Genomic DNA, 12,049 nt, shown 5'->3' on the forward strand with positions numbered 1-12,049 from the left:
ATTGTAAAGCATTTATGACTGATCCAACACAAAGCTTTACATATACACATCAACAGTGTTTTAGGCACTTACACAGTTTAGTTTGTAGAAATGAATGAAATAAGTTATGGTAGAGGAGAGTTAACTTCTTACTTTTAAAATCCAGGACAGGTGTGATTAATAGTACACAGGGTTTTCCATACCAGTTACTCTTGCTTGATTTTTACATAGCATAGTTATAGTCTACACACAAAGTAACTTTGCCTGGCTTTGAATACATGGAGGACCCCACAAATTTCATTTTAAAAATTAATCACTGGTAGAGTGATTGACACTAAACAGACAGGTATAATCAAGAACAGTTTTACTGAAAGAATACCAAATTTCAAGAACACAGGGCCTCAGCAATTTGTTGTTCTTTTAAAAAATAATTCAGTTAGTGCAACTGTTGGTCAACCTCAATATATAAAGAAGTAATGCCTTCTAAGTTATTTTATCATTTTATATTTCACACACTCTTATCAGTATGTGAAAGTTCCAAAGACTTACTTTAGTATTTCCTTTTTAAATCTCTGGGCTTGTCTCCACTTACCGGGGGATTGACGCACGGCGATCAATCCACAGTGGATATATGTAGCAGGTCTAGTGAAGACCCACTAAATCGGCCGTCGATCGCTCTCCCGTTGAGCCAGCACAGTGTAGGTACGGCAGTAAGTTGACCTATGGTACGTTGACTCCAGCTACATTATTCATGAAGCTGGAGTTGCATAACTTAGGTCAACTTAGCCCTGTAGCGTAGACCTGCCCTCGCTCTCTAAGGCAGGTCGATCCCAGGATAAGTGGGGACAATCCCTAAATGTGTCACACATCGGAACAATAAAAGCAACGACTTTTAATACCCAGAATATTTTTGCTACCGACATAATGTGAAAAAAAAAATGAAGATGATAACCCATCAGTGAAATAATGGCAATGAGAATCAGGAATCAACTATTGGGACACTACAGACATTTATACATATTAAGCATTCATTTGACTGGCAGTTTAAGAGTCAATCTTTAGGAGCCTTGCAGTAGAATCTGTTTGCATGAAAATGGAAAATACTCTTTAAAGGGCTGTGACTACTTAATCATGAAATTAAATCAGACTCCCTACTTGAACTTAATGCAGGGCTAGAAGCCATGCCTTCCTTTCCCCTCCCCATGGTGAAGCAAGTGCTACCACAGGGCAAAATCCCCCTCTTAGATCTACATCGTAGGTCTTGACACCTTGCATGGATGGTGTTCCATTGCCAGGAGACTGGAATATCAGAACATAGATCTGCTGTGTGGGGATGAGAGGAGAACTGAACACCTAGAGATTAACAACAATGCAGGATACAAACATGGGGCTAGATCGTCACTTTATGACTGGCCCTGATCAAGGCAGCAGACTGTACTTCAGCGTCAATATCCCTCCTGGTCTCCCCTCTGCTTGCCCTTGTCATCTGTACTGGGATGGAAGAAGCATAGCTTTCCCTTCCTCGCTGAAACCCATTGTACACATAACCTTTGTAAGACAGTAAGGTGGTGCCTTATAACCTACCATATATACTCGTTCATAAGTCGAATATTTTTGGTAAGAAAGCGATGCATCAAAGAGCAGGGATCGGCTTATAAATGGGTCAACACCAAAATTTGATGATTTTAAACTCTATGGAATCATTGAATATCTTATACATTGTCGTTTTGTTTACCTGGCGCTTCTGCGGTCATGGAGCCCCTCAGCTCCCATTGGCTGGGAACGGCAAACTACGGCCACAGGGAGCTGAGGGGCTCCATGCCTGCAGACACTCCAAGTAAACCAAAACGTCTCGACCAGCCAGCGGTTTACCCTGACAGCCCAGGAGCCAAAGTTTGCCAACCCTGAAATATAGGGTCGGCTTATGAAATGGTCATACAGTTTTTGCTATTTTTACCCAACCATCATGGGGGGTCGGCTTATAAACGAACAGGCTAATGAACAAGTATATACAAGTAAGTCTTTTGCATGGGTGCATAGAGCTAGTGAAGATTTACCCTATCATCTGAGCGCAATGGTACACTCACAGTTAGCAGCAGAGAATACATATTGCACAATCATGTCATTTAGAATTAAAAACATTCTTTGCATTTAATTTTTTCCCCAAAAATACAAAGGAAGGCTCACTAGTAAGGCCATACTGGGAACAAATTATCTGTGATAACTAGAAAAATTAAATTACACTGTGGCAAAATTAGGGTTACCATATTTCAACAAGCAAAAAAGAGGACGGGAGGAGCCCCGCCCTAGCCCCTCCCACTTCCCGCCCCCCCAGAACCCCCAACCCTCCCCCCGTTCCTTGTCCCCTGACTGCCCCCTCCTGGGACCCCTGCCCCTAACTGCCCCCCGGGACTCCACTCCCTATCTAAGCCTCCTTGCCTCTTGTCCCCTGACTGCCCCAACCCTTATCCACACCCCCACCCCCAGACAGACCCCTGGGACTCCCACGCCCCATCCAACCACTCCCCACCCCCTGACAGCCCCCCCAGAACTCCCAACCCATCTAAACCCCTCTGCTCCCTGTCCCCTGACTGCTCCAATCCCTCTCCCCACTCCTGCCCCCTGACAGCTCCCCCCCAGAACTCCCAGCCCCCTACCCCCCGCTCCTTGTCCCCTGACTGCCCCCTCCTGGGACCCCTGCTCCTAACTGCCCTCCAGAACCCCACCCCCTACCTAAGACTCCCTGTCCTTGTCCCCTAACTGCCCCCTCCTAAGCCCCCCCCCAACTGCCCCCCCAGGCCCCTTCCCCCTCCCTGTCCCCCGACTGCCCAAAACTTTCTCCCCCCCCCTCCAAAAGCCCCCCCCCCCCCGTTTCTTGACTGCCCCCTCCAGAACCTCCCTGTCCCTTCTCCTGCCCTCCCTTACCCTGCTGCTCAGAACAGGGTGTTGGGCTCTGTGCCAGCCGGACACATGGCTGAGCTCCCCTGCACAACACAAAACCCGGTCCCTGGCCCTGCACAGGGCTGCCGGAGCGGACTGCAGGAGGAGGAGCTGCCGGCCGGCTCAGAATGCAGGGAGGGGGGGGTGGGAGGAGGAAGCTGCTCCGGAGTCCAGCCCGGGACTTTCCTGCAGCCCTCCCAGCCGCTCGCTCTGCCGGGGGAGGGGGAAATCCCGGACATTGTGAGTGCTTTACAAATTCCCCCCGGACGCTATTTTTAGCACACAAAAGGAGGACATGTCCGGGTAAATCCGGACGAATGGTAACCCTAGGCAAAATGCTAACTTTCATCTTTTAATCTTGTTTCTGAAAACTGATTAAGAACTGAAGCAATTCTTTGCCTTCGGCTGCAAGAAAGCAAGGCAAATTAAAGGGAGAGCTTTTTTATGTAGTGCTTGTTATAGCTAAAATTTCTGAACAGTTCAAGTTCTAACCTGCTGTTTTCACATGCTCAGTCTTTCTCAAACAATCCACCTTTGGTACTCAAAATTTCCAGTGTGTTGTCCTTGCCCAGAAATGAGGGTTTCCTGTTGCTAGCCCCTCCAGAAAATTTGTGCTAAATGTTTAAAGCTCAATTTTTTGAGTTCTAACGGGCAAAAAATTATTTATGTTTCCTATTTGACAAAATTGCCATACTTTTTCTACACAAGTAACTAAAAAACAGCTGAACTTTTAACATAGCCGGTAAATCTCTCTCTCACTGAGGGATATCTCCATAACAGTTTTTCAAATGACTAGATAATGAAGTTATTGATTGAAAAGCAGCTACTGAACAGGCACAGTAAAACATTTTGAGTGATTAAATTTAGCAGCATACACTTTTCAAACATTTGGACTTTTGGATTTACAGCTGCTTACACCAAGCTATTTCATAAGTGCTCATTGATCAATGTGTCATTAACAGAACTAGTTGAAACTTTTGTGGGAAAAGTTTTCATGCTTAGAGATAAAATTCTCTGTATGTTTTTCATACAAATGTTTTTTTCATATTATATTGTCCTATGAAAAATGTTTCAAAATTACAATTTCCCCAGGGGAAATGACAATTTCTGTTTTGACGTTTTGAATTAAAATGTTGCTTCTTTTTTTTTTTTTAGAAACTGAAAAACTGACACAAAATAATACCTAGCACTTAACAGTTAATAGTAATACCTAGCTTTATTACAAAAGAAATAGGTATGATTTTGCTCACTTTACAGAAATTTTAAGTTACATTTTTACGCTGAAATGAAATGAATATTTTTACTTCATTTCAAAATGTTAATTTGAAACAAATGTTTCTGGTTTTCTTTTTTCAAAATGGTTTAAAAACTTCTGTGGGAAAACCAAAATTTCACTTTTAAAAAAATCCAGGGAATTAAATCTGAAAATATTCACTGTATTTCTTTAAAGACAAAAATGGGAATTAGACGACCAACTGGTTTCCAGGGGAGCTAAGTTTCTAACTCCACTTAGTGCCTTTGGAAATCTCAAAGACCCATACAGTTAAATTAATCAACAATCAGAAAAGCAAAAGTTAAGGTTCCATAACTTTGCTCTATTGTAACTATCCAGCATTTTCCAATATTTTTTCCTATGACATCAACACTTTGACCTTCTACAGCACCTTCCATCTGGGAATCCCAAAGCGCTTTAGAAATATGTAAAATTCACCCTAGCAACAGTCCTATGCTGCAGCCAAGTCCGAGTTTCATAGTGAAGTTAGATGACTTGCACCCAGAAAGTCCTTGGCAGAGAAAGGGAACAAAACCCAAATCTCCTGACTCCCAACACCATGCTTTATCTCCAAGACTATCCTCTGAATGTGCAGCTTCATATTACTATTTATGTCATAAAATTGAAAGTGTATACAATAAAATATGCCACAGTGTGTGATAAAGACAGGTTATTGCAGGTAGACTCATAATATTTAAACTGCTTGTATTTCAGTGGCTATCTGTGCAACCTTTATGTTGTATTCATGTAGACCCAGATTCAGCAAAGCACTTTAGCATGGGCTTAAAATTATACACATGCTTAAGCACTTTGGTGACTAGGGATTTACTTAAGCATGTGTTTGATGAACTGGGGCCGTAATTTTTTGTATTTTTAAAAGGTGTAAAATAAAATATAGTGGAATATAGATTATAAAATATAAAACTGCAGTGTAGATGATTAATGTAACAAAATGGGCAAAAGAATCAAATCACCCTAGCAAATGTAACATCATTGAAGTGTCTGCTCAACATCATTAGGTACTACAATTTAGGATTCCAATCAGTACTTTTGCCATACCCTTAATTTGGGTTATTTGTATACCTCTATGGATGTACCAACATATACATCAGGAGCATTACTCTCCTGTATGTAACTACTTCAGAGAAACAGAACTATATTTTAAATAAAGTTTACTCCTTTGTTGATTTTGTTTGTACTTATACTTCCCTTAGTCGAAAATCTACGCTATTGTTTTGCTACGTGGATTATTCCCAAGGGAATAGTTAAAGAAGAAATTCTTTATTCTGAATATATGCCTGAAACCAGCAGCCAAATTTTAATTTCAACGTTCAAAGACAAAAACTAATTACCTAAGAGGTTTTTGGAATTCAGCAGGAGGCAGCTGTGGAGCTGGCACCAGCTCTGGGAATAAAGCCTATGCATTAGCTTCACAACAGCATTGAGACTTTCTAGAGAGAATTTTTTTTTTTTAAAAAAGGCTGAACAATTAATTATAAATGCAATGCCAAAGAACAATTCTTTAAAACAGTTAAATACCTTAAAATTGTAATTGCCAGTTAAGATTGAATCTCTCTCTCTAATGTTGACTTGGAGCCTACTCACAGGGAATAATTGGGGCATAAATAAAATATAGTTGTATACTGTGCCTAAAATACAAAGCCTTCCAATTCCAATGTAAAAGAAATATATAAAACATATTTTCATTTTATTTGTGTGAAGAGTAACTCCACTCAGAACCAAGATGTCAAGTGGCAAAGAAAGGACAGCTTGAACGTAAGACTAGATCAACAAAATTCCACATTTTATGTATGTTTTAGAAGAGATGCAGCTTTCCTGTAACACTATGATTTTATTAACATAGCAGACACTTTGACTGAGAGGGTTAGCACAGAAATGCATTTCACTCATCCAAAAGACTTATCCCCACAGATGATGATAATGTAGGATAATATTAAACAGATTAGTAAATAAAACCAAAGCTTTAGGTCATTACAGTTGCAGTACATTAAAATGATATTTTCTGTTGGAGAATCAGATTAGCAGAGGACAAAATTCAATAAGTATAGCATAGATCATAATGAAATTTTCATCCTTATGTAAAACAGCAGAACTGCTCTATAAAGTATTCCAATAGGTTTGTCCTTGGCCCACAATTTTAATTAAAAAACATGTTCTTTTATGATTCAGCAGTCCTGGTTAATAGTGAAAAAGATTTCATTTGATGTAAGACAACTTAAAGATGTCCTTTTATGAAGGGGCAAATGAATTTTAAATCAAAACATCCAATCAAATTCATAGTTGTACTAATCAAAATGTACCAATACATGGTTCTCTATAACCAAGGCTATACTGAGCATATTAACATTCATAAGAGTAAGAAAAATCACACATGCTTTTTGTCAATTGACAGAAAGATAGTTATAACATTGGACACTCTTGTACAAATGTCTAGGTATTTTCTTAAAATGCAATATGAGCCTCTATTATCCCTTTTCAAATTTTTTCACCCAAGCAGGTGACCAATCAAATTCACCCTAAGTTAGGTGAAGAAAAACATAAAACATTCTGACGCTTAAAGTAATAACATTTCACAGAAGAAAAGGAGGAAAAACAATTAAGTCAGTGTGGGCTAAAGCAGAACTGATTTTGAACAAGGCATTCATATTCCAATACTATATCAAAGCCTGCAATAGACAGGACCAGCACTTCCCTATAATAAGCTAAATAACTTGCCTTGTAATAGGTAGCAACTGTCACTGAATGGATTTAAAGAATCTATGAAATGTATAAGGGAATAGCAAACAAGATACAGCAGAGCAATAAGGCTAACAGCTGCCATACCTAATGCATGTCACTTCTCTTTTGCTAGAACGCTGGCTCAGATTCCCATGTGCAACTGCAGGTTACAAACACCTTCAAAATGCCACGTCAAGCAGCACCACTTCAATTCTTTCCTAAATACTTAAACAAATCTGTTTGAATTAAGGGATGGTGAAATCATTTCTAACTGGCAACACTACGAAAACCAGGTGGTCAAGCCTTTGCTGAATTTCCCACATCTGCTGAATGGTATGTGTGCAAGCTGCCAAATGTTCAACAGGTTGCTGTGTTGGCCCTGCTGCTTGCCTTTAAATAAGCTCTAATTGACCGATATGTTGACAGGAAGCATTAAACTCAAAACAAGATCTAATTGCCTTTTCTTTGATGTAAGCAAAGAGAGGAACAATGTTGCTTATCAACAGCCATGCTGAAAGAGAACAGAAACGGAATCACAAACAATTACACACCATGGGAGAACAGTTTCTCCATGATTCAGTCAATCCTAGCAAAAACTCCCCGGGACCTCGATATCTCAGTATCATTTTCTGGTTCTGAAACAATTTATAGTGTATTAAGGCAGTGATGTCAGCAGAACCAGAGCTGATCTGCTAGTTATGACTGGTCTTCAAAGTGACTTCCCCTGTTTGGTATGTAGGTTGGGTGAAGTGCCTGCATTCCTGCACTCTGAAGAAATCACTCACTCAGCTTTAAGAATACAAATTCAGGGATAATATCTCCCAGCATATGGGGGTGGGAAATATAGAACTGAGAAGAACTGACTTCTGGGTTCCCTAGAGCCTGTGACCTCAAGCCCACCAGTCAAGGTACACAGCTTCCTCAGCCAGACTTGCAAACAGATAACCAGTTAGTGGCACAGATATATACAGAATCCTGGACTCCTGATTCCCGTGTTCAATCTATCTGAAAACCTATAGCATAAATGCCCTTGTCAGACAAAGGCATGCGCATATCGCTAAGTATTGTGCTAGGATAATGGAAAGGAATTCACCAAAGCCCTCCTTTCTATAGTCTCTTTAATAAAGAAAAACCCGCTAAAAAACACAACAGCTTTCAAAAACACGTTTGCCACAGGACATGAAATAACAGGTTGCCATCTATCAGGGTGCAGTGGCTGAGTGGTTTAGGCACCTGATGATAATCCTGATAGCCGTGGGTTTGATTCTTACTCAATCTCTCCCTGAAAGGCCACTTCCAGTTCACCCAGATGCAAAATGGGTACCTGATCCATTGCATTAGGGCAGCCATAGGCCTGCAGATATGATGCTGGCCCATCACTCCCTTGTATACTGCTGGCTAGGTAACTGACGTGCCTTTACTGTGTCAGCCTGATGAGCTATTGGCTCAGGAGAACTTTCATGCTATCTGGCATTTTCCAGACAAGACTAAAATTGTTCTGCTCCTGACGGTTGGAAATATATTTGTGAGCTGTTTTGCTATGGGTATTTTGGTCACTACTAGTTAAAACGTGCTTAGGAATAAGAAACAGCATGACATGTTGAAACTACAGCAGACAGCATGAATGCCTTCACGATATACCTTCAGTTTCCGTACATGCTTTATTTATTTAGGGTTCGATCCAATGCCCATTGGCATTAATGGGAGTCAGTCCATTTACTTGGTTGGGCTTTGCATCACCCATTATCAGAAGAGTTTAATTTATGGTTTGAGAAGAAAACAAACTTCCACTGATCTGACATAGGAAAGATAACTCCTATAAAACATGAAGAACTTCTCCCCACATTCTTTAATGATCATGGATCTAATAACAATTATGTCTCCAGAAAGTATAAGGAAGAAATTGGATGTGCAATCAGCATGGAGAGTATTTACTCCTGGGGGAATTCTGCACCCTGGTACACATGCAGAATTCATGTCCCCTACAGATCCCCCACACCCTAACCCCGCAGAATAATACATTCTGCCAGGGAGGTGCTGCAATAACACCTTTCACCCATCAGGGCTGCTATGGCAACAGAAAAGAGAGAGAAGCCAGCTCAGGGCCGGAGCAGCCAGCCGTGTATAGAGACGGGGCAGAAGCTGCTTTCCAGCGTGCCCTGTATTGTTACAGACATACTTACTGACAGGTATTTTGAAATAAATTACCAAAAAACCCTAAAACTGGTGTGATTATATTGTGTTATTTTGACAAAGATAAGCAGAACATTAAAATATGGTGTGCAGAGTTTTTAATTTTTTGGCATAGAATTCTTTGGCGCAGATTTCTCCCAGGAGTAAAGACACTGTATAAACTTCATTGCCCTAACCCTTTGGAAAAGTGATCTTAGTTTTAATTGTAACCCAAATGGGTTAAAGCTAGTCAGCCACCCATGGCAAAGAAGCCCTATCTACAAGGGTTCTCAAACATCTTCCTTAGCATGGACCACATCTTAATAAAGAAAGTCTCACAGACCCTCCCCCCTTCCTATTTGCAATCATGAAGAGCAACTCTCCTCCCATGTGTGACAGCATAACATCGCTGTGTCAACCGTCAACATCTTACAGTAACGGATTAATTTCTTAACGTATTTTTAGCTTCTTTCAATGCATTTTACCAGTGGAAACAAGGAGATGAACGTATACCATGAGAAAAGCCAGCTCTCTGCAGACCACCAGTTATTGGTCTGTGGACCAGTCTATTAGCATGTTGTCCCAGGAGGACAACTCTGTCATCAGAGCTGCAGAAGCAGCTGTGGCACAATTTGACAATGAAAGTTTAGTCATCCCAATGAAATAATCAGGGATAACCATCTACATGCAAATAATTTGGTACAAGTAACAGTTCCACCAAGAGAGGCCTCATACTTAAAGAGAGATGAAGATGCTGAAGGTCAGGTGGGCTGAGGTGCCTCAGGAGAGATGCATAGGGAATCTGGCATCAAGCCTGATTACACTAGATTTGTCTGCAGCCAAACTCTTGCCTTCATGAAACATGCATTTTACCAACGTTACATGCAAAAACTAAAGATGATTATCTTTAGGCTCTTAAAACCAGCACCACTGAATCTCAATGTTTATATGTTACAGTCTATTTTTATACAAATTCAATGTGTTGCTTCACCTTTTTTGTAGTTTATTTTCGCACTAAACATCCTAGTTGCCTGAAGACTGAACATCTTAACCTTTTCAAAATTTCAGCTTTGGTAAAAGACATGCTGTACCTAATTTGTTCTCATTTCCACTCATCCCAAATCCCATTAAACTGAAGTGTATCTTTTTAAATATTCATTTACCAGTGAGGACAGGGTGTTTCATCCCTGGTCAGTAAGAGCTCACATATGGAAATACATTTAAGCAGTTTAAAGATTTAAACTGGGATTTTTACTTTTGTCTCACACTGGTTCTCCAGTGACTGAATCGAAGACTCAAGAGACAGAGTTCAGATAACTAAGAGCTTTTTCTGCCTATGAAGGAAGCCCTTGCGAATCAATTTTACTCAAACATCAATTCATTTGATCACAGCACTCACCTGAAACAGGGAGAAAAAATAAGGAAGGACAGAAAATGTTAATAAAGGAAGCGTACCCTTTCCAGGTTAGCTACTTACCGTATATACTCGTTCATAAGCCGAATATTTTTGGTAAAAAAGCGACACATCAAAGAGCGGGGATCGGCTTATAGATGGGTCTACACCAAAATTTGATAATTTTAAACTCTATGGAACCATTGAACTGAATATCTAACATTGTTTTGTTTATCTAGAGCGTCTGCAGGCATGGAGCCCCTCAGCTCCCTGTGGCCGTGGTTCACCGTTCCCAGCCAATGGGAGCTGTGGGAGGTGGCGCCACTTCCTGCAGCTCCCATTGGCTGGGAACGGCAAACTGTGGCCACAGGGAGCTGAGGGGCTCCATGCCTGCAGACGCTCCAAATAAACAAAATGTCCTGACCCGCCAGCGGCTTACCCTGACGGCCCAGGAGCTAAAGTTTGCCAACCCCTGAAACATAGGGTCGGCTTATGAAAGGGTCATACAGTTTTTGCTATTTTTACCTAACCATCCTGGGGGGTCAGCTTATAAATGAACGAGCTAATGAATGAGTCTATAAGGTAATTCCATTCAATTATATACATATTTCATCATGGAATGAAAATCATAGCTAAGATCGATCCTGTGCTGTCCTCCCTACCACCAAACAACATAAACATCAGCCAACAGGGCAGAACAACCCTGCCACAGGGAAGGGATAGGAAGGTCAGTGTGTACACTTTTAAGGGTCTGTGTCTCTCAATTCCAATAGCAGCAGGAAAGGACTAAGGGAACCAGGACTGAAATGTCCGTGTTAGTTCCACTACAGCCATTTCATGGTCATTTTGTCTCTGAATGTTTTAAGTTGCAACTCCTTCCATTTTAACTCATAGGAACTCAGCTCATTTTATGTTTTGACCTGGCTTTTACCTGTGTCTCATTTCTTAGAAGGTAGAAGATCATCATAAAGACATTTGATAAGTACAATGCTACCAGGGACACGAGCAATATAGAAAACTAATACCTTGATTATATAAATATTACACCATATAGAATAGTTCCAAATCATATAGAAATCTAGGAAGCACTCCTTTAAAGAATAAATTGTACAAGGGAAGAGAAACAGAAAAAAAAATTCTACCATGATTTGGACAGTCAAATTGCCTATGGATAGGCTAATATTCAAATTTATCAAAAAAATTAAATTGCTTTAATGACACCATATAGAAGAGCATACAAATGGAGCATATTTTAAAATCTATTTTACCCCTTTTATGTTATTTGTTTCTTTTTTTCCCCATAGACAACAAACATACATTGTAATTTTGTTTATAATTATTTGTAATCTTTAACCCATACACTAGGTCAACTAAAGGATTTTTTAAATTTAATTATTTGCTTATTATCGAGAAATGCTGGACGTAAAAAATCCAAAAATCTGAATAAAATAGCTAACCAGAACATGTTAATGTAAGACAATGTCCTACCTAATAGTGCTTTCTAACACACCTTTTCCACTTGATATCAACATTCTCTTTTCTTTCACAATAAT

The 12,049-nt window shown here is 40.2% G+C and overlaps 1 protein-coding gene across 4 annotated transcripts in view; it reads right to left on the reverse strand.

The window, feature by feature from the left end:
- Positions 1 to 12,049, reverse strand: part of APP (amyloid beta precursor protein) — a 325,530-nt gene that overhangs the window by 128,979 nt on the left and 184,502 nt on the right. The gene's annotated exons all lie outside the window — the stretch shown is intronic.

This window comes from Trachemys scripta, chromosome 1 (assembly GCF_013100865.1).
Source record: "Trachemys scripta elegans isolate TJP31775 chromosome 1, CAS_Tse_1.0, whole genome shotgun sequence".
Lineage (NCBI taxonomy): Eukaryota > Metazoa > Chordata > Testudines > Emydidae > Trachemys > Trachemys scripta.